This window comes from Petaurus breviceps, unplaced genomic scaffold, assembly GCF_028583685.1.
Source record: "Petaurus breviceps papuanus isolate PSGF00001 unplaced genomic scaffold, PetGlider_PUasm1.0 90808, whole genome shotgun sequence".
NCBI lineage: Eukaryota > Metazoa > Chordata > Mammalia > Diprotodontia > Petauridae > Petaurus > Petaurus breviceps.
In genome coordinates this window covers 7,044,882-7,065,748 of record NW_027187349.1, presented here as the reverse complement: position 1 = coordinate 7,065,748, position 20,867 = coordinate 7,044,882, and the positions used below count along the sequence as shown (strand labels likewise).

The following is a 20,867-nucleotide window of genomic DNA, read 5'->3' as shown; positions in this document are numbered from 1 at the left end:
TCAGAGAACCAAGGTTCATCTCATCTCTGACAGTTAATATTTTTGCAATGGAGTCATCACTTTAGCTCTCTGAGCCTCATGGCCCCATCTATAAGATGAGGAACCTAGATGACCTTGCGGGTCTCTGCCATTTCCAAATAATCAAAGCGCAGCACTAAATATTATGAATAACACAAAGAACAACAAAGGTAGACCCCTCCCCTCAAGCAACTTACAATCTACTGTATCTTTTGGATTGTAAGCTACTTGAGGACAGGAATTGTTTTTGTCCTTCTTTGTATCTCTAGCTTAGCATAGTACCTGGAACATACTGGCTGCTTAATAACTGCTTTTTTGACTTGACTCTCTTGGATGCATACACATTGAAAAGTAACTAACAACACAAGTCTTCAAAGGATAAGACTTGGGTAGAACAAGTCTAAGGTACCATGTAGACTAAGTAGCATTCCTAGTTCTGGAGTCAGAGGACCTTGGGTTTCAGTCTCTGACACTTGTGACCTTTGTGATCTTGAGCAAGTTAATTAACTTCACTTTGTCCTAGTTTCTTCATCTCTAAAATCAGGGGTCTGGACTGGATGATTTTTATGAAGTAGAAGTTCCTTTCTATTCTAGATGCTGCTGTGCCATACAGGTTCTAAGGAAGGATAGGACACTTTCTGGGGTTCTTTTCTTATATTAAGGTGGTGGTGATGAAATCAGGAAAGGGCTCATGCACAGGTTCAGAGAAGCTTAAGGAATTTGTCTAAAATCACAGGACCAATAAATGGCAAAACCAAGACATGAACCTATGTCTCCTGACTTCTCATCCTGTGCTCCTTCTATAATTCTAGAAAGAACTAAGGAGTAAATAGGGTGATAACAGTGATGCTACATTACTTGTAAACCATAATTTTAAAATGCTTTAAGATATATGCCATTGCTAAGAAATAATGTGAACTTACATTCATATAGGGTATCCCAAAAATCTTAGTGAAGTTTTAAGTGTTAACAGTTTAAAATTTCCCTAAGATTCTTGGGACATCTTGTATTACAATTTATGGTTACAAAACACTTTTATATGTGACTGATCCTCAGTAGCCTTTCTTCCTTCCCTCTCTCCCACTGCAGCCCCCAACACCATGAAGGCTATAAAACTACTATAGTGAAATTTACAGCATTGAGAAAAAAAAATCGTCTAGTCATCCACACTGGAAATGCTAAGTAATGAAACTTGCATACAGATTTGTTCATCGATATGTAGACATTGGACAGGAGATACAGCTGGATAATCAGCTAGGCTCATAATTGAGCAAGATGAGGAAATTGAGCTTGTTTGCATTTGAAAAACTGTACAGTGCTTTCAATGATCCCAAATTGCTCATTGCTGCAAAAGCCTATCTCTTTAACACCAATTTTCTCCTAAAAATGCTATATGGCTGAGAATCATGGAATATACTACAATCTCTAAAGAATTAAAATCACAAATTAAAAATCACAAAAGCAAAGGGCAATGGAAAGATGATTGCCCAAGATGTCTAGTATGGAAAGGCTGGCATAAATGGCACTATCGAAAGGCATGTATGACCGGAAAAAGAGGTGGCAGGCTGGAAACACAGGGAGGTAGGCAGCCTCAATTTTAAGGTTAGGGAATAATCACTATATCTGTGCATATAGTCCAGAAAACCCCAAAGTTCTAACAGTACATTAGGTGAAAATGAAACCAAAATGTGGTAGTGTCTTTGGAAAACCCTAATAGTAAATAAGAATGTTGCTTGCAGGGAGCCCAATAAAGCTTTTGAATATTGTCAAGACCACACAACTTTCAAGGTAGTAGTGGAAAGAAGACATTTAGGAATCAGGAGAGAAGGGTTTTAAGATTCATGCTGTGACAGTTCTGAGAGTTACTAGTTCTGGGATCCTCCAACACATCATCTGCTTTCTATCTTATTTGTGCACTGTTGTTTGTATGCTGTCTTCCCTCAGAGGTCAAGGACTATTTTAGGCTTTCTTTGAAACTTTCTATCTATCCCTGCTCTTGGGACAGTGTCTTGAATGCTTATTAATAAGTGCTTGTTGATTTGTCTTGTTGAATCCATGTCTCAGTTCCTTCAGTTGTAAAAGCAGGTGGTAATAGGATTGTTTGAGGATAAAAGGAGACAATGAATGAAGTAAAACCATTTCTCTGTGACCCCATGAACCATAACACACCAGGCCTTTCATCTTCTACTAGTTCTGAAGACTGACCAAGCACATAGTTATTGTTTCCAAGACACTGTCTATCCATCTCATCCTCCATCTTCCCCTTCTCCTTTTGCCTTCAATCTTTCTCAACCTCATGGTCTTTTCCAAAAAGTCCTGTCTTCTCATTATGTGGCCAAAGTATTTAAGCTTCAGTTTTAGCATTTGACCTTCCAGTGAATAGCCTGAATTAATTTCTCTAAGTATTGACTATTTTGATCTCCCTGATGTCCAAGGGACTCTCAAAAATCTCCAGCACCATAATTTGAAATCATCCGTTCAATGTTGTCAGCTTGCATACATAAGAAATTCAATAAATTTAGTTTAGCTTACATTTATTAAGCATCTAATATGTAGAAAATATTGTATTTGGGGATATTAAAAGATAAATAACAGACTCCTTGCCCTCATTGAGTTTATAATCTAAAAGAGATGAAAATATATGCATAAATAAGTAGAATCCCACATAAAACAGGATAAATGCTTGAGAGCAATCAATGTGTCATGAATTCCTTATTCTGGAAGATCAAAGAAGCCATCATGAAGTAGGGGCAAGTGGAAATTGACTGGGGTGAGGATATTCCAAAACAATAGAACTGAGAGTTGCTTTAAGTTTATATGATTTATCTAATATATGTAGGTTCAATGCTTTGAGGTCAGAGAACATATTTTCTTTCTTTTTCCTTGTATATCTACCAATGTTGAGGGATTATTGTTGACTGACTTGACTGTTATATTTAGTTCTAGAAAATGCAATTAAAAGGGGAGAGAAAATTTTAAAAATGGTTCATAGACAACTACAACAATGATAAGTTGGATGGGGGTGGCTAGGCCCTGGAGTTAGGAGGACTTGGGTTCAGATTTGGCCTCAGAAACTTTACACACACACACACACACACACACACACACACACACACACACAAACTAGCCATGTGACCTTGGGCAAATCACTTAACCCCAATTGCCCTCCAAAAAAAGCAAAAAAAAAAAAAATAACAACAATGATAAGTTGGAAAAGGCTACAGCACCTTGCAGGAAGATATGCCAAATGATATAGGTAACAGGGATGATGGAGCTGATGTTGTTCTCTGGCTCTGTTGAGTTTAATCGGTAGCCAGCCAGTGTCCAGGTTTTGTGCTGAATGATGCTGTTTTGGGATAATGCTGTGGAAAAAAAAAGTTGGCTTTTTCTTTCTTTGGGGGTAGGGCTGCCCCAGGATGAACCTGGAGTTATAGCCCTTATTAGTAAAGCCCTTCTCTTTCCCCAACCTTACACTACATTAAGAATATAGTTTTTAGGGTCTTAAGAAAAATTAAGAGGGCACTGTCTGTTTTATTTTTGGCAATCTTTTCACTTTCTTTCAGGGTTCCAAACCACCCCCTCCCCCCCACCCATCTAGCATTTATATAGCCCTTAAAGAGTGCAAAACACTAATCCGATCCTCAGAGGAACTTTGTGACAAACAACCCTATGAGGTAGGGGCTATTATTATCTTTTTTTTTTTTTGTAGATGAGGAAACTGAGGACAACATGAAAAGACTTGCTGGGAGGAAGGGGGTGTCACACACTAGCAAGCATCTGAAGCAAAATTCAAACTCAGATTCTCTTAATTCCAAGTCCAGCTCTGTCCCCCACAGAACCTGTGAGTCTCCTGTCAGCCTGTCTCCTTGACTCTGCACACACATTTCCTCCTCCTGTTCTTTAGCTTTCTGGGGTCCCATATTATGATACTCCAACAAGCTGTGCTCTTCTTAGAAGTGCTCGGTGCTCTAAAATGACTTTCCCCCAATCAGAACTGTCAGTCTTTCAGACTGATTGATTTCAGCAGAGGAAAACAATTATCTCTTTAAAGTCACTCACTCTAAGGTGTGAATGATTGATAAGCCTAACTATCCTGGGGGTAGTTGCTTTCAAAGTGGAGCTCACTAACTCAAATGAATCTTTAATTGGTGGAACATAATCTGGGAAGTAGTCGTGATCCTCAGTCCCCAGCCTCTCTGGCTGGCCACCGATTACCCCTACACTATAACTTCAGAGAAATGTAGTTCTCTGGGTTATAAAATAGTAATAAATGTTAACTCTGTCTTTGGATCCTCAGTGCCTAGAACAGATAATACGTGTTTGATATCAGAACCTATAAAGAGACCAGGGTTATTTAGTTCTGGGAAATGAAAGTGAAGACATAAAAAAATAAATGCTAATTATAGGAAATTATAAAATGATGGTCCCCAGATATTTTTCTCCTCCTCTAATTAAAAAGAAATTGGAAAACTAGTACGAGAAATTTAGTTGGAAGGTATTTATTCTTCAAAATAACTTCTTCAGTACCTTCAAATGGATGATTCTCTAATAGGTTAAACTTGAGAATTTCTTACTAATGACAGCTGAAAAGAGCTTGGCTGGAGGTACTGAGCAAAATAGTGATTTTTAAAATAGGGACACTTGGTCCTTTCTTTGCAAAGGCTTTTTTGGAGGCTCTTGCTCAGGGGTGGGGAACCTGTGGCCCCAAGGCCACATGTGACCCTGTAGATCTTCAAGTGAGGCCCTTGGACTGAATCCAAATGGGTGGCACTTGAGGACCTACAGGGGGACAGGTGGCCTCCAGGCTGCAGGTTCACCAACCTCTCTGTTCTTGCCTGTAGGTAGAAAGAAAGACTTGCCCTGAAAGTTCTTTGTAATCCCATTAACTTTCTCTCCCAAAAAGAAGCAGAAGGAAGAGTTGGAAGATAGGCAGAATGAAAGGAGTGAAAATTTAAGAATCTTGGGGAGATGGGGTGTACTAGTGGGATAGAGAACAATCAACTAGTTGGTTACCGAAAACTTCTTGAGTCATAAAATATTTGATTTGCTTGAATTCAAGGAAGAAGTTGTAACTTCCTGTATTTAAGTATCCTTAGCATCTGGAATAGAGAAGCAATGCCTTAAGGCACCCAAGAAAAGCTGGCTACAAATACAAGGTATCCCAAAATCTTAGTGCAATCTTAAACTAGCAGCGCCTTAAACTTTACTAGTTTTAGTTCATTTAACCATTTGTAGCCAAGAACTACACTGAGATTTTTGGGACATTCTGTATACTAACATAGGGTTTTAAACTAAGAATTAAATGATCTTGTAGTAAATGTGAAAAATTTCCCAATTCCACAACTGGCAAAAACAAACAAAAAAAAAACCCCTTCATTGTAACTTCCCATCTGTTTCTTCTGTAGAGTGGGGACTGATCTTGAAAGCATGGTTTTCCAATTGGTGGTTTGAAATATTCCCCAAAGCTCTGTAGACCTCAAGGCAGTAATAGAAGGAAACATATGAGGACATGAAAGGAAAATGGTTCACAGTTCTGACATGTTAGGATGCTCCTAGATTGCTGATTATAGAAGGCAGGTGCCTAAACATGTAATAAAGGCAAATATAGTCCCTCTGTAATTAAGTAGAACAATAGTGTTTTGGTTTTTAAACTGGATTGGTACCTTGAGATCCATGGGAATTGTGCCCTTATGACAGATATCGGGGCTTCCCATCTAAATTTTTCAACAGACTAGATAAGACCCTGGCAAAAATCTCTTCCACTCTGAGAATCAAACATTAACTTTCTCAATGAAGTTCCCAAATCTTTCAAATGCTCACTTGGAGATTCTGCCTTTTTTTTTTTTTTATCTGAAACTTGGATACACTATAAATCAGAACAAAATATTTTGAGAAATTTTTGGTAGATTGGAATAAGCATTGTTATTTCATGTTAGAGGAGTTGGCTTCAAATCTCTCTCTACTACTTGTCTATGTGACCTTAGGCCAACCATTTAACTTCTCCAGGCCTCAGTTTCTTCTCTTTGGCTGTCTGACCCAATGGATCAGAGATCACGCCCTGGAAGACTTAAGCTCTGGAATTCCTGCTTTTGGTTCTAGCTATCCCGATTAGTGCCTCATGTAGCCTGTTCTATGTGGGCAGCCCTAGCAATGCTTTGTCTTACAATGGCAGCCATATTTTCACCAGCTATCTTATACCTTTTTTCCCTTCTCTCCCTGACCCTAACCTTGCTATTTTCCAATTCTAGAACTATAATCAAATCAATACTGCCATTGCTTCTGGAAAGGGAATTTGTTTTGATTAACTATGCTTGTTACACAGGTTATGTTATATTTTTATTTTTATTTTGGGAGTGGTGGAAAGAAGAGAAAATCAATTCTTATTAACTGAGAAATAAAATAAACTTTTTTTTTCAGCTAGGCAATTGGGGTTATGTGACTTTCCCAGGGTCATACAGCTAGTAGGTGTCAAGGATCTGAGGCCAGATTTAAACTCAGGTCCTTCTAACTCCAGGGTCAGTGCTCTATCCACTATACCACTTAGCTGCCCCTGGAACAAAACATTTTTTTAAAAGATCCATCAAGCTATGGTCCTACTCACTATTTCCCTACCTTGGCCACCACTCCAGCATTTTGATGTCTCTTTCTGTTAAAATATGAGTCCCAGGGGCAGCTAGGTGGCTCAGTGAATAGAGCACCAGCTCTGGAATCAGAAGGACCTGAGTTCAAATCCAGCCTCAGACACTTAACACTTACTAGCTGTGTGACCTTGGGCAAGTCATTTAACCCCATTGTCCTTCCCTCATCCTCCAAAAAAAAAAAAAGCAAGATATGAGTCCCAGGGTGCCTAGGTAGCACAGTGAGTGGAGCAGCGGCCCTGGAGTCAGGAGGACCTGGGTTCAAATCCAGCCCCAGATGCATATCACACCCAAAAAACCCTACATGTGTGACCTTGGGAAAATCACTTAACACTAATTGCCCTGCCTTCCCCCCTCCAAAAAGCAAAAAAAATAAAATAAAATAAAGTTAAATATAAGTCCCTAGAAGGTAGGTACTATTTGTACTTTTGAATTTGCATCCCAAACATTTAATAAAATGCTTACTACACAGTACGCACTTAATACATGCTTTTCTTGTATTCATTTATTCATTCACCTGTAAAATAGATGACCTTTAAGGTCCCTTCCAGTTCTAAAATCTATGATTCTGCACTATTATTTTTATGGCTCTAGTTTCAGGATCCATGGAGGGCAGAGGAATTTTTAAAAATATCCCTCCCCACCCCCACAAAATACCATTAACTAATGGACACAATTTTTACTTTTCTTAAGAGAGCTTCTATGCAAAAGTTTTTATGTATGTATGTATGTATGTATGTATCTATCTATCTATCCAACCATAACTATCTATGAACACTAGTGAGAAGTAACAAGGTATAACAGACACATCACTCTCCCCACAATAGCATCAGATGACTTGCCTTTTGAGACCCAGCTCTGATATTTACTAGCTTAACAACCAAAGACAAGTCATTTAAACACTGAGCCTCAGTTTTTCTATAAAACAAGACTAATAATACCACTTAGCAAGACATTTGTGAACAAAATGTTTTGTTAACCCCGAAGAGGAATAGAGACCTGAGGTATTTTTTATTGTTGTTGTGTATGTGTAATAATTTTACCAAAGCTCTGGCCCAAGGCCAAATAGACTTTGTGCTGAGACATACTAGAAACTACAGACCTAAGAGACACCCAAGGGAAAGAAAATTACCAGCAATTAAAATAAAAGTAATCTTGCCGGTTTTGCAGAGGCCACTTCCACCAGGGAAGCTACATGGTGAGTTAGTTTTTGTGGGCAGGGTGTGGTTCATACTGATGACAATTCTGAGAGACCATTAACAAAACCCCTCCCTATTTGCATGGTTGAAGGCACTTATTTAAACATCACCACTGGTCTTTTTTGTGTTCTCTGTCATACAGCTGGGCTCCAAAATAGCAACTGGGACCTGATAAATCATAGACATCAAAGAACTTCCGAGGATTGTTTAAAAAAAAAAAGGATTTTCTCTGTCTCAGGGAAGACTATTCTATAATTGCATATTCATTGGGACCTTTGTTATCTCTCTCTCTATCTGTTTATCAATAAGGGTGCCCTGATAAATAGTGCACATTCCCTTGTGATGGATGCTAACGTAATGGCTTCTTATTTGTTTTAGTATAAAAAGAAATTAGGCCCTAGATTGTAAACAACACCACTAACAACAACCAACCCCCGCCCTCTCTTACAGGGAGAGAGAATGCTTTATCAGAAGGCCCCAGAGGGATCTCCTGTGGGGAGCATTGAGATATCATCCCAGAGTGAGGAACACAGACCTAAATTATCCTCAAAACTGTACTGTTATAGAAAAGAAAACACTTTACAGAACATAAGAAAGAAAATGGTTCTTCCTCAATCTTTTTATCTCTCTTTCCCTCCTTCACAACGCGGGGTATGCCATCCATCTCATGATAACGACTTAGCTGTCCACAGCTCCCAAGATGAAGCTTATTCACTGCTCACAAGAAACGCCATCTCAATCTTTTGTCTTTATATTTCTAAAAATCTTGATTTTGAATGAATTCCCGAGTCCTTGAGTATGGCTGTAATTATCACGTATTAGGGAAAGGGCCTGGAACTGGCTATAGAGAACTCCCAGGAGAGGAAGGTCCCTCTACCAGTACAGGTCAGCATTGTCTCTGCAACTAAGTCTTTGTTGCCTAAAGCACCTAGAAGTTAAAATGACTAGCCCAGGATAGCTCAGCCAGTATGTGAGTTATAACTTGAACCCATACCCTCATGACTTTGAGGCAGGCTCTTTATCCTCTACACCATGTCTCTTGGACGTATTGTATTATTTCCATTGCTTTTTACCCCCTGTATGATATAGTAGAAACCATCAGGGATACTGAGTCAGAGGATTTGGGTTTGCTGGCTTCCTATGTATGTTACCTTAGACAAGTTGATATGCTGTCTAGACCTTAGCTTCTTCATCTGTAAGAAGGGATCAAATGTGCTATGAAGTTTTTTTCACTTCTAAATATTTGGTCCCTTATGTTAATATTACAAGCTTTGTGTCTTTTGCTTCTTTTGTAACTTCTCATAGGGTTTAATAGTTTTTTTTTTTTTTACTAGATTCTATCATCTGCCAATTGCAAATATAATCCATCACTTTGGTTTTTTAAAAAAATTAACATCAACACTGAAAACACATTTAGCTGCATTTATACAAGACTATCTTTGATACATTTCTGTAGAGACAGACTATTGAAGAAAAATGGAAAAGGAAGCTAGGTGGCATCATGGATAGGGCACAGGGCCTAGAGTCATGGAGACCTGAGTTCAAGTTTGGCCTCAGACTTTAACTAGCTGCGTGGCCCTGGCCAAGTCATTTGCCTGCTCTTAGACTCAGTTTCCACATCAGTAAAATGGGATATTAACAGCATCTACTTCAACAAGTTGTTGAAAGAGTTGTTCAGCACTATGAATTCCTTGCTTTTAGCTCTTTTTAGACATCTCAGTATTGTAGAGCTTTGTTTGAAGCCACAGCTCACTCAGCCAAGTGAAATCAAGGAGTTAACTGAGTGATCTACTCAGCAGAGATATTGTAAGCAGTGTGAGGCCATCACAAGAAGAGAAAAGACATTGAGGCCCTAGGACAACATGAGTTGTCCTATCCATGGGTGTGATATGTGTGGCTTGGTATTAGTATACCCTATGTATAGACCCAATTTTCCCACTCATGCTCTGTGTATTAGGAGGAATGTGCATCCAAAGTTTATTACAAGAATGTTTTATACCTAATAACTTTTATACCTAATACTGGTAATAATTCAAGATTGGCAGCTAGGGGCCACAATGGATAGAGTGCTAGACTTGGTGCCAGAAAGACCTTCCTTACATTTACTCTCTATGTGAACAGTCTGCCTCAATTTCCTCATCTTTAAAATGAGGGTAATGATAGCATATAACTCCGAGAGTTGTCACAAGGAACAGTGAGATGACATTTGTAAAGCACTTTGTAAACCTTAAATGCTAGCTGCTACTACCACTAATACCACCACCACCAGCACCATTACTACTACTGCCATATTAGTAAACACTTGCTTTGAATTAATTTTATCTATTGGCTATTAAAGGTAATTCTACAACTAGGGTCACATGAATAATAGTTTTAGGAGCTCTAACTTACAGAGCACCTTCGACTTTTCCTGGAGTTTCAACTTCTCAGTACAAGCATGAATTGGAGACTAGCCCAGGAAAGGAAGCTAAGTTAAGAATAAAGAGGTTTTAAGTAAGTCCTTTCCAAGGATGGAATGTTAAATTAGGTCAACAAAGCAAATCACTTAATTGACAAATATTTACCTGGGATGAATAAATATTATACTAGTGTCTACTAAGCCAGTGGTGAATACAAAGACACCAATAAGATATAGCCCCAACCCTTGAGAAGCTTATACTCTAGGTGAAAAAACAAGAAATAGGTGGAGCTGTGGGGAAAATACTGAATTCTTCTGCTAACTAGTTACATGACATTAGGCAAATAATGCAAGCTTTCAGTCTTTATCTATAAAATGAAGAGATTGAATTAATCTCTAAAGTCCCAAATTCTAGAATATACTGTGAAACAAATTATACAGTTTAACTATCAGGCTATGCTTATGTTTTGATTATGAGAAACTAGTCTGCAAAAGTTTCTGACAATTTCTATAAATTTAAAGATCAAGGACTAAGAAGAAAATTAAATATAAGGAAATCCAGTCTGGAATGATTCTAAACCTGTTAAAGCCAAGGTACCTTAAATTAAATGTTTTAAAGTATCTAAGCCTGAGTCACAAAGAGAGGAAGAGTGGAGTGGGCAGGAGAAACATGAAGAGAACATTAGGTTTCTGTTTTATGTTATTAAGGATGCAAAATCACCATCTAGTGACAATCTTTGCAAACTGCAGGCACATGACCCATGAAGGTCAATGAAGGATCAAAAAGTCCTGTTATTGGTGGAATTCACAAGCAGCATCACATCAGAGGTTTATGTGTACAAAAGTATGGCAAACATGACAGGCCAGTACATGAAAAGCTCCAAATGAATGGTAAAGATATGAAGTACTATAGGGGTAGAGAGAAAAGAGATAAAAGTATGAGATGAGGTAGTCTACGAATGCTTCATGGTGTGACTCTAATATGACCTCAAAGTATGAGGAGGATTTTGACGGTACAGTGAAGAGGGCAGGAGGCCCTTCAGGTATGGTGGACAGTATGAAAAATAAAAAGAGGCTTGACCCTCCAAAGGCTGTTTCCAGGCTAGGTATTATACTCATAATACCTGAGGGTCAAGAAGTTATTTCTGAGTGTAATGTGTGGGGGTATAGCCCAGTAGAGTTACTCATCTGAAAGCTATGCCATATCTGGATATGAGCTTAATGGGACAAATGTTATGTAGGAACACAAGTCCAATGGCCCCTCAGAGACTGAGGTGGTATAGGAGAGATTATCCCTAGTATGTCATGTTGAGGGAGGCGGGTGATATTTATTCTTTGTTCTTGCTACTTGATAAGTAAACATTTCTTTATAAAAGAAAATTGATGGTAAATTATTAAATTAGTGCTTGTCACAAGCCCTTAAATTATGGAGTACAGCTGACCAGGACTCCAGTGGGTGGCAATAGAGAAAAAGCCACACCAACCCCTCAGAACTCTGAGGGGCAGGCATAGCAGCCTGACCTTGACACATCAAGGTGAGGGCACTTCTTTACACTTATGTCTGTTGTTTTTGTTTCCTTTGCATTCAGGGTTATTTGCATTTTCTATTGTTTCATGATATATAATCATGCATACTTACTGTTAAGGACATGAGTTTTTATATCAGTGGGATAATGCTGGGATTACAGAAAGTACAGTGTGGTGTAATGGATTGGGACCTGAGAGTCAGAGCTGGGTTCTAAGCCCATCTCAGTTACTAGCTGTGTGACACCAGGTAAATCACTTAACCTTTGTAACTCAGTGTGTAAAATGTGGAAGTTGAAATTAAAAGTCTCTAAATTTCCTTTTAGCTCTAGATCTATGATCCTATGAAAATACTGCATATTCCTGCAAATATAACATACCTTGAATTTACTTCTCACTTAACTCAGGACCCAGATCATGGTCTATGTGGCAAGACATGACCAAGACATAGACACTGAAGGGCTGACTCCCTAAGCTAACTTCGTCACATACTCTATGTAATAAGTATTTTTTTATCCAATCTTTTTGATGTGGACGGTTTAAAGTTATCTTATACATTTTTGGTGTGGATTTTACCGAGAAGGCTTTGCAACATTTAAAAGATCAATGCAATTATTATGCCATTTGCACATAGGAACATTTAGAGAAACTTAACAATATATTTTTGTATCAGTTGTATAGTTAGAAAAATGTGGTCTGATAAAAAAAAGTATCTGGAAAAAACATTCATAGGTTCATCAAAGATACCTTTAATGTATGCATAGACTATTCTCATTTATTAGGGATGTGAAAGTAAACATATAGATTGGTAATTGCTGGCTGTTGGGAGCACTAAATGAGATAATATTTGTAAAAAGTCCTTACTTGGCACATAGCAGTTACTCAATAAACATTTTGTCTCCTTCTTTCTCTCCAGGGTTTAGCACAGAGCTTGACACATACTAAAAGCTTAATAAACATTTATCAACGTACCAATCTCCCTATCATAGTTTACATTTACGTAGCACTTTAAAGGTTTGTAAAATTCTTACAAATATTATCTTATTTGATCCTCACAATCACCCTGTAAGGTAGGTATTATTATTATCTCCATTTTACATATGAGGAAACTGAGGCAGTTAGAGGTTAAGTAACTTACATGGCTAGTAGGTGTCTGGATTTGAACCCATCTCTTCTTGATTCCAGGTCTAGAGCTATATCCACTATGCCACCTAGCAGTTCCTTTGTCTTTCTATCTGTCTGTCTATCTATCTATCACAATGGATGAGTATAAGAATGAGAGGGATATATGATTTCATCAAGTGAGATAGCTTTCATGCATCTATATTCAAATCTGGCCCCTTTAATCACCTTTAGTTGAAAGAAGGTTAGGCAGAAAACCTAAGGGGGTATTATTAACAAAGTTCTGTGAGGGAAACAACTATTTCCCTTGTGTTTTTGTATCTCCAATATCTCCATTTCATTGGAAAACATTCATAATAGGTAGCTAGAGAATTTAGCTCACAGAAATGAAAGAAATAATTCTGAATTGGATTCATTTGTTCTCTAGGCAAGGGAGGTCTTCATATTTTCCTTCTTTATCTTGACAGACTAAGTTCAACTCTAGGAATGCTTGCAGCTGATAAGATTTGCCTTCTTCAGGAAACTGTAGATGTGTCAGTGGGAAAACATACTGGAGATTAATTGCCATAGAGTCTATTTTCAGCATTAAAAAAAAAAAACGGGATAGAATTCAGTTGGATAATTCAACCCATATAGTTAGTTGGTAGCACCAACTACATGCTCAACATTTGGTTAAATTTTGTGAGGAATACAAAAAAGTACAAGATAAAGTTGTTATATTCACAGATCTGACAGTTTTGGAGGAGGCAAAACAAACACATGTGAAACAGATTAAAAAATAAGCTACCAGGAACGGAAGTGTGACAGTGGATAGAGTTGGTCTCTGGGTCAGACTGACTTGGGTTCAAATCCTATTTCTAACACATGCTCTGAGTGTGACCCTGAGTAAGGAAGGCACTTGGACTGCCAGTGCTTCTAGGTAACTCTTAAAGACTAAAAAAGTAGAAATTGCCAATCTGCATTGGAGGATAGAGCTTCCTTACTCCAGTGTTTGGGGGCATGAGGTGCGACAGAGCTCATGGGACATGATTAAAAAAAAAACACCATGCAAAAGACATTATAGAATGAAAAATAGGTAAAAATCTAGTGTTCAGTGCAGTATAGGTGGTCAGGAGAAGGGACAGAGCAGAGTAAGAGTCATCAATCAAGATGGCATCTTGGAGGGAATGATATAGACAATAAAAGATTTTATTAATATAAATCTTGTAGCAACTTCATTGTTTACTGAAGTTTTATATGGAATTGAGATAATTCTCTCTTAAGTTAAATTGGTCCTTGATTAATATAATGGTAATGGGGATTCGAAGATCTTCTCTGCCCATTAATAAGCCTAAGGGAATTTGAAGACCTTCCCTGCTTTGAAAATATACTCTGCCCCCTAATAAGTTGAATGTAATCACATAGAGCCTGTGGTATGAGGAGTTTGCTGAAAGGTGGAGTGGAGCCCACAGGAAGCTGGGAGTCTGAGCAGCTAGACACAGTTGGGAGGAGTGGGCACATCTCAGGGAGACAGGCTTGTGAGTAAATGTTGTTTTCTGGGAAGGTTAAGGGATGCTGTGGCTTTCTGTGCTGTTGTGGCTTATTAACTTCTTTTCCACTATGATGGAATCACCTTACTGGTTTTGAGATTTGGTTTTCCGGTGTCTTGCTTCTGTCTTCTATATGGAGAGTCTGTTATATTTTGTGGTCAAGCACTATGCCAGTATATTTGTAGTGACTGTTGGTACTGTGCATATTGCATTGACTCTACAATTAGATAAATGTAAGATTTATGATTTCCCATAAAAGTCCTACTCCAAAGTCTCATCATGGGGTGAAGGTAACCCTTCTCAGAGGCTATATCCAGGGATCAGAAGTCCTGTCAGGGTTTACTAGGCTAGACAGGTTTTGAGTATAGGCCTGATGGCAGATGAGCCTATCCAGGTTTGGAGAGGATTATTAGCAGAACATTAATCACAAGGGGGTGAGATTTTTTTTTTTAACTATAAACCATGATTATGATATGCTCAGGTGCAGATAGGTGTACTCTGTAACAGTAGGACCTTCCACAAAATTGAAATCATAGGTCTTTTAAAATATGGCTCATCTGTTTCTTTTTTTTTTTTTTCAGTTTTAGAGTGGTACAGATTTATTACACTATCATGAGCTAAGTAGTCTGATTAACATATGGCATTACTTTATTAGTAAATCATTTTCCTTAATTCTCCAGAGTTTAAAAGTAACTTATATCTCAAAAGTATTGACCTGAGATTTATGAGTAACACTGGGTAGTCATAAAGCCCTTTCTATTTATAAAATATTTTACATGTTTGCTGGTTATATATTCCTCAAAATAACCAGATTAGGGAAATCAATAGAAATAACCTTATGAGGAAAATATGGACTAGCATCACTCAGTAAATCAATGGCAGAATTTAATGTAAAAATTTAAAACCTGGGATCCTCTGCTGCTTCTCTAAGCCATCATATACAATCGTGGGGTTTTTCCACATCTCATAAACAAACCATTAAATGGCACCTCTAAATACAGAGAAATAAAAAATGACTGCAAGCATTCATAAATTTTAACACTAGCAATTGCAAAGGACAAGCTGCAGGTTTGTTTTTCTGGGGAGTCAGAAACTCCCTAGAATAGATGTAACTTTATGCTTGACAAACTGGCTGAAACAACAGCCTCTTTGATTTTACAGACCTTTTAGATAGATGGCTGCAACAACCACAACAAAAATTCACAAAGCATCATTATCTAAGGTGTCACAAGTTTCCTTGCATATCTTACACAGTCCACTCTGGGAGAAATGAGTAGGTTCTTTGATTTCTCTCAGTTACAATTAAGATTATGAACAAATCAAACGTTTTATTTTAGTTATTACAGACAATTTCTAATTTAGGGAAACCACAACATTTATTTTTTTTTCACCCATGCAAAAGGATTCAGACATGTCTGCATGAATAAGATTTTACAAAATTATACCTATTTTATCATGGGGAGTGGTAATCTTCTAAATGATATGGGGATGGAAAGATGCTGGTTTACAACTGAGGCCATGAATGACGTCTGTCCATCTAAGAACTTATCCTATTCAGATGCTTATAGCAATAATCAGACCCTGTTTAATTCAAAATGGAATATTTTACAGTGACATGCCTTGTAAATGTATCCCCTATGAGCACAGATGGTATAAAAATGCTTAGTGATTTTTTTCAGACTACATGTCACGCTGTGGGAAGATATGGCTGAAATAAATACATTTTATTTTGCCTTGTGACATTTTCCCATATGATTTAATTATAGAGAGAAGGGCACATAAGTGAGCTTCACTATTAAGTGGGATCCATTATATGCTCAAGAGCAAATTCAAATCTTTTGTCAGGCACATTTTTAGCAAATAAATTGCGTACGCCATGTAAATAATATGACATTTGGTAGCAGTCGATTTGGTTTATGTATTTTGCCCAAAGGAACAGGTGATTCAAAGTTTAATTTGCCCCTCATCTACTTATTTTTAATAACTTGGCATCATAAGCAGTTCTCTGGATATCAATATGCCAATTAACAAAATAATTCTTTCATTGCTGTTGAGATAAAGTGTTGATTCTAATCTACTTTACTTGTTGTGTAAGCTAAAATAAAACAAACAAAATAGTCAAAGAGAAAAGCAGGAAGAGAAGAGAAGACAGATTCCATGTCAACTCTGCAGATGCAGAGGAATTGAGCACAATAACCTTTTACATGTTCTAGGAAAAAAAATGGTAATGCAGAGAGACTTCTCCCCTATGCAGAATAAAGAATTAGAGCTCATGCATCACTGAATGCTATGCATCAGCTTCCTGTCAGAGACTGGCTTTTGGGGGGCCCACAGGCAAAAGCACTGCAAAGTTTAATTAGAATAATTTAACTCTACTCTGGGGATAAACACTTTTTTGAGTGTTTATATTTATATAAACTATAGAATGTTCACATTCTTTACAAGTATAATATCATACTCAATATTTTTTAACAATAGGTTTAAATGCACACACAATTTACAAATGTAGTAGTCCATATTACATGTTTAAAATCCAACAAACTGACCAGTAATGAAATGTATTTTCTTTTTAAAAATGATGTTCAATTGACTCTTTTAAATGAAATGATCATCACAGTTTCAAAAGAGGTGTATGCTTTATATCTGTGGCTATGTGCATTTTGAAAAATTGGAACTTTGTGGAAATTTTATATTTTAGTAATCAGGAAACAAAAAGAAGGCAACAAAGATGAAAATCTCAACATAACACTGACAGGCAATTACGATTTATCACACATAGGCTGCTCTTTGATTTCTGACAACTTAAAAATTAATCACAATATCTATTTTGACAGTCCAATACAGGATTTAATGGCTTAAAAGTACTCTTCATTTTAGACTCTTTTTCCTCTCAGAGGTAAATCCACTTCGGAATTTATTTATCTAGCTCCTCATGCATAACACAAAGTTCATTTTTTGCTCCAAAAGGAACTTGGGCCGGAGGTCTAGAGATGTACTACTGCAAACCATCTTTAGAAATATGAATATTCAAATACTATTTATAACATTTCCTAGAATTACTCATAGCCAGTTTGAAATTCATAAATGCTATAGAAATGAAAATTTATAATTATATAAAGAGACTTGTAACTAATAACTATGCATACTTTAGGTATGACAAGAGATGACATGGTATTTAAATGAAATTTTCTTGCTATAGGGATTAAATAAAATTCACCATAAAGTTTAATGCAAGACTAGAAATCAGCTTCAAAAAAAAGAACAAAAATCATGAAAATACTATTACAGCCTTAGATCTTAAAGTATCCACAATTTTGTCAGTTTGAGTATTTTATCTCTTTTCATTAGTTGGTGCTCTTTGTAAATGCTGTGGGTAAAAATTAAATCTCCTCTCCCCCCAACCCAGTATCTTATATTTGGGTCTTAGGATGGTTCCTGGAGTATGTGTGTATGTGTGTGTGTGTTTGTGTGTGTGTGTGTGTGTGTGTGTGTGTGTGTGTGTGTGAGCACAGACAACTATTCTGTTAATAGGTTCAATACCTAAAGTCTTTCCATTTTGGTAAGACCTGTCAGAGTTTGTGTTACACTGATTTAGCCCTTAAAAACTCACGTCTCCTCCATGCCATGATGAAACACTGGAATAGGACTTTAGTGAATGCAGTGTCTAGTCAATAAAAACAAAAAGTTTAAAAATATTTGGTATTTTCAGGTTTCATAATCGAATAGCTTTGAAGATGGCAGTCTGATCAACTGCTCTATTTTAAATAGTCAAAAAAGCTGAATTCATCAAAAACTAGATAAATTTACCTCTATACTATAAAGTTAATGTTTTACAACTATTTGGATTTTTCAATTGTAAGAATACTTCACGGGATTTGTGACACTCATAAAACTCTTAAACTGGATGAAGGTCTAGAGACCAGCCATTCCAAACCCTTCATTTTATAGCTCAAGAAACTGAGGTCCAGAAAAGTTAGGTGGCTTGTCCAAGGTAGGAGATTTCAGGCAGAATAAAGCCAATGCCATGGTTATCTCCTTGATAGAAAAAACTTTTTCCCCCTTCCAAATCCCAGACCTACCTTTGCCTTTCAGGATCAGTCTCTTTTGGCAAAAGAATAAGTACCTAGTTCATGACAAAACAATAAGTAGAAACTAGGTTTCCTGACTTCTAACCCAGTCCTCTTTCCAGTGCCCAAAGCATTGCCTTGAAAATACAGGAACAGATAATTTTTTTGGCTACAATAATCCACACTAAGTTTCCTAACCATATGTCCAGAACCCTTGAAGACAAATATCTCTATGGAGTCCAAATCAGACCAAGAGATATAACCCACTTCATCTGATGAATAGACTAAAAGCTCCCACAAAAAGGGTAAGGGTAGGGTAAGTAAAGATGAGTCTTTATAGTCAAAGGGACAAAATCTGTAGGAAAAATACCTTTGAAGGTCTTGGCCCCCAGTCTGTCCTCACACTTGCAGAGCAATTTCTTTCTACAGGATTACTTCTACTTTACCTAAAGGACCTTTCACCTTCTAATTCTGTTAGACCTAATTATGCTTGTATTTGCCTTGATCCATGTTCTCTTGACTTCTTCCACCTCTGATAAAAAGCACCTGTTCTAATACGCACTTTGTTGCTTAGGTGGGTCATACTGCACATGGTTAACTTAAGGTCATGTCCTAGGAAAAGGTTAGGTATTCGTTGTTTAGGGCCGGGGATCAGGGTTGGTTGGCAATGAATTGCTAATTAACATTCAGGAAGAAGGTTAGAGGGTGAACAGGTGAATAGATACCAATTATGAAAATAAGAGCTTGGTCATTCAGGTTGGAGATTAAGACTTAAATGTGAGGCAGAGAGACTAATGGTGGGTCAAGTGACTGAGGCAGTAAAATGATAGATAATTCAATCAAACACATTACAGCAGGTATGAAGTAGTTACAGTTGAGTATATGCTTTTGGGGGATATAAATATATCTATATATGTATATACACCATACACATATATGTACACACAAAGAAAAAGACATTGAGACAGAGAGAGAGAAATCACATACCATGAAAAATCTGTGTGATATATTTTAATGATCATGAATCTCTCACTTGCAGAGACAAATTAAAGGGAATGGGAAGCAACAAACAATATTAGATAAATATCCTCAGAAAGAGGGAAGGGACCCATATGTGCAAAAATATTTATAGGAGTTCTTTTCATGGTGGCAAAGGGGTTTCCCATCAATTGGGGAATGACTGAACAAGTTATGGTATATGAATGTGATGAAATAAAATTGTGCTATAAAAAATGATGAAAGGGATAATTTCAGAGAAACCTAGGAAGACTTATATGAATAGACGCAAAGTGAAGTGAGCAGAACCAGGAGAACAATTTATACAACAAGAACATTATTGTAAAGACAAAGAATTTTGAAAGATTTTGGAACATGGATAAATGCAATGACCAACCAACTAGAGAACTTATAATGAAACATGCTTCCCATCTCCTTACAGAAAGTTGATGGAAATCAGAATGCAAATTGAAATAAGGGACAAAGTAATGCTTTAACTTAATTTCTATAATGGCTAACTTTCCTACTGTTCAACTTAATTATTAAAATTTCCAAGAAGACACAATGTATACTTATTTAAAAAGTAGTTTTTCCACTAATTTTCAGTAAAAGAAAGAAATATGTCCATCATTAAATTTTAGCAAACAGAATATAAGAAAAGGAAAAAGTAATTACTGCATACAGGCCACCATCTCTATTATTTTAAGTCATGATTGTGAAACTCTGCATGAAAAGCAATATAAATATAATTGAGGGAACTATGACTTAAATTAAATACCTTGGACTAGAAATACACTTGACAAGATATCTTAAGGTACAGAAAGGATGCAGAATGAAAAGCTATATTACGTAGACTCTGATTGCATCCTTGAAAGATATGTATTTAAAGTATTCATAGTTAAACCTTCACTATAGTTTCCTGATTATTAAATTGCTAAGTTTACTACAAACCTTAACTTTGTGAATAGTGATAAGACTTTTTCAAACTATTACTTACAAATGAGTCCTTCCTTGAGACTTAAGGCAAATCTTTACTGCAGACTGGAAAAGGGTCTTTAGAAGAACATAAATAATGACTAAGGAGATGGAAAAGGTAGCTTTGTCTAGAATGAAGAAAGCTAAGGAATAACAGTAAAGAGCTAGTAAGAGGTCAGTACCAACCTCTATCTGACTCCAAAGAGGTCAAAGCAAAAAGAAACAGTAGCAGTGAAGATACAAAAATATTGTTGGCTATTACAAGGTGAGGGTGGGGAGCAGGGAAAGTTGAGAAAAAAATATGGAACTATACTTTCTTATCAAAGAAAGCCATCGACTCTCTCCATGCCTAGAGATTTTCATAGTATGCCACCATTTGCTTAAATGCTATAAGAAATCTA

At 37.0% G+C, this 20,867-nt stretch overlaps 1 protein-coding gene and 1 long non-coding RNA gene across 2 annotated transcripts in view; one reads left to right on the top strand and one right to left on the bottom strand.

Moving 5' to 3' along the window:
- The window catches only part of PACRG (parkin coregulated), a 647,482-nt gene that overhangs the window by 172,657 nt on the left and 453,958 nt on the right, over positions 1-20,867 (bottom strand). The gene's annotated exons all lie outside the window — the stretch shown is intronic.
- LOC138147806 (uncharacterized) overlaps positions 7,598-20,867 on the top strand; it is a 42,664-nt gene continuing 29,394 nt past the window's right edge. Inside the window, exon 1 of the long non-coding RNA XR_011164897.1 lies at positions 7,598-7,854. This is a non-coding gene — a long non-coding RNA (uncharacterized lncRNA). The remainder of the gene's footprint in view (positions 7,855-20,867) is intronic.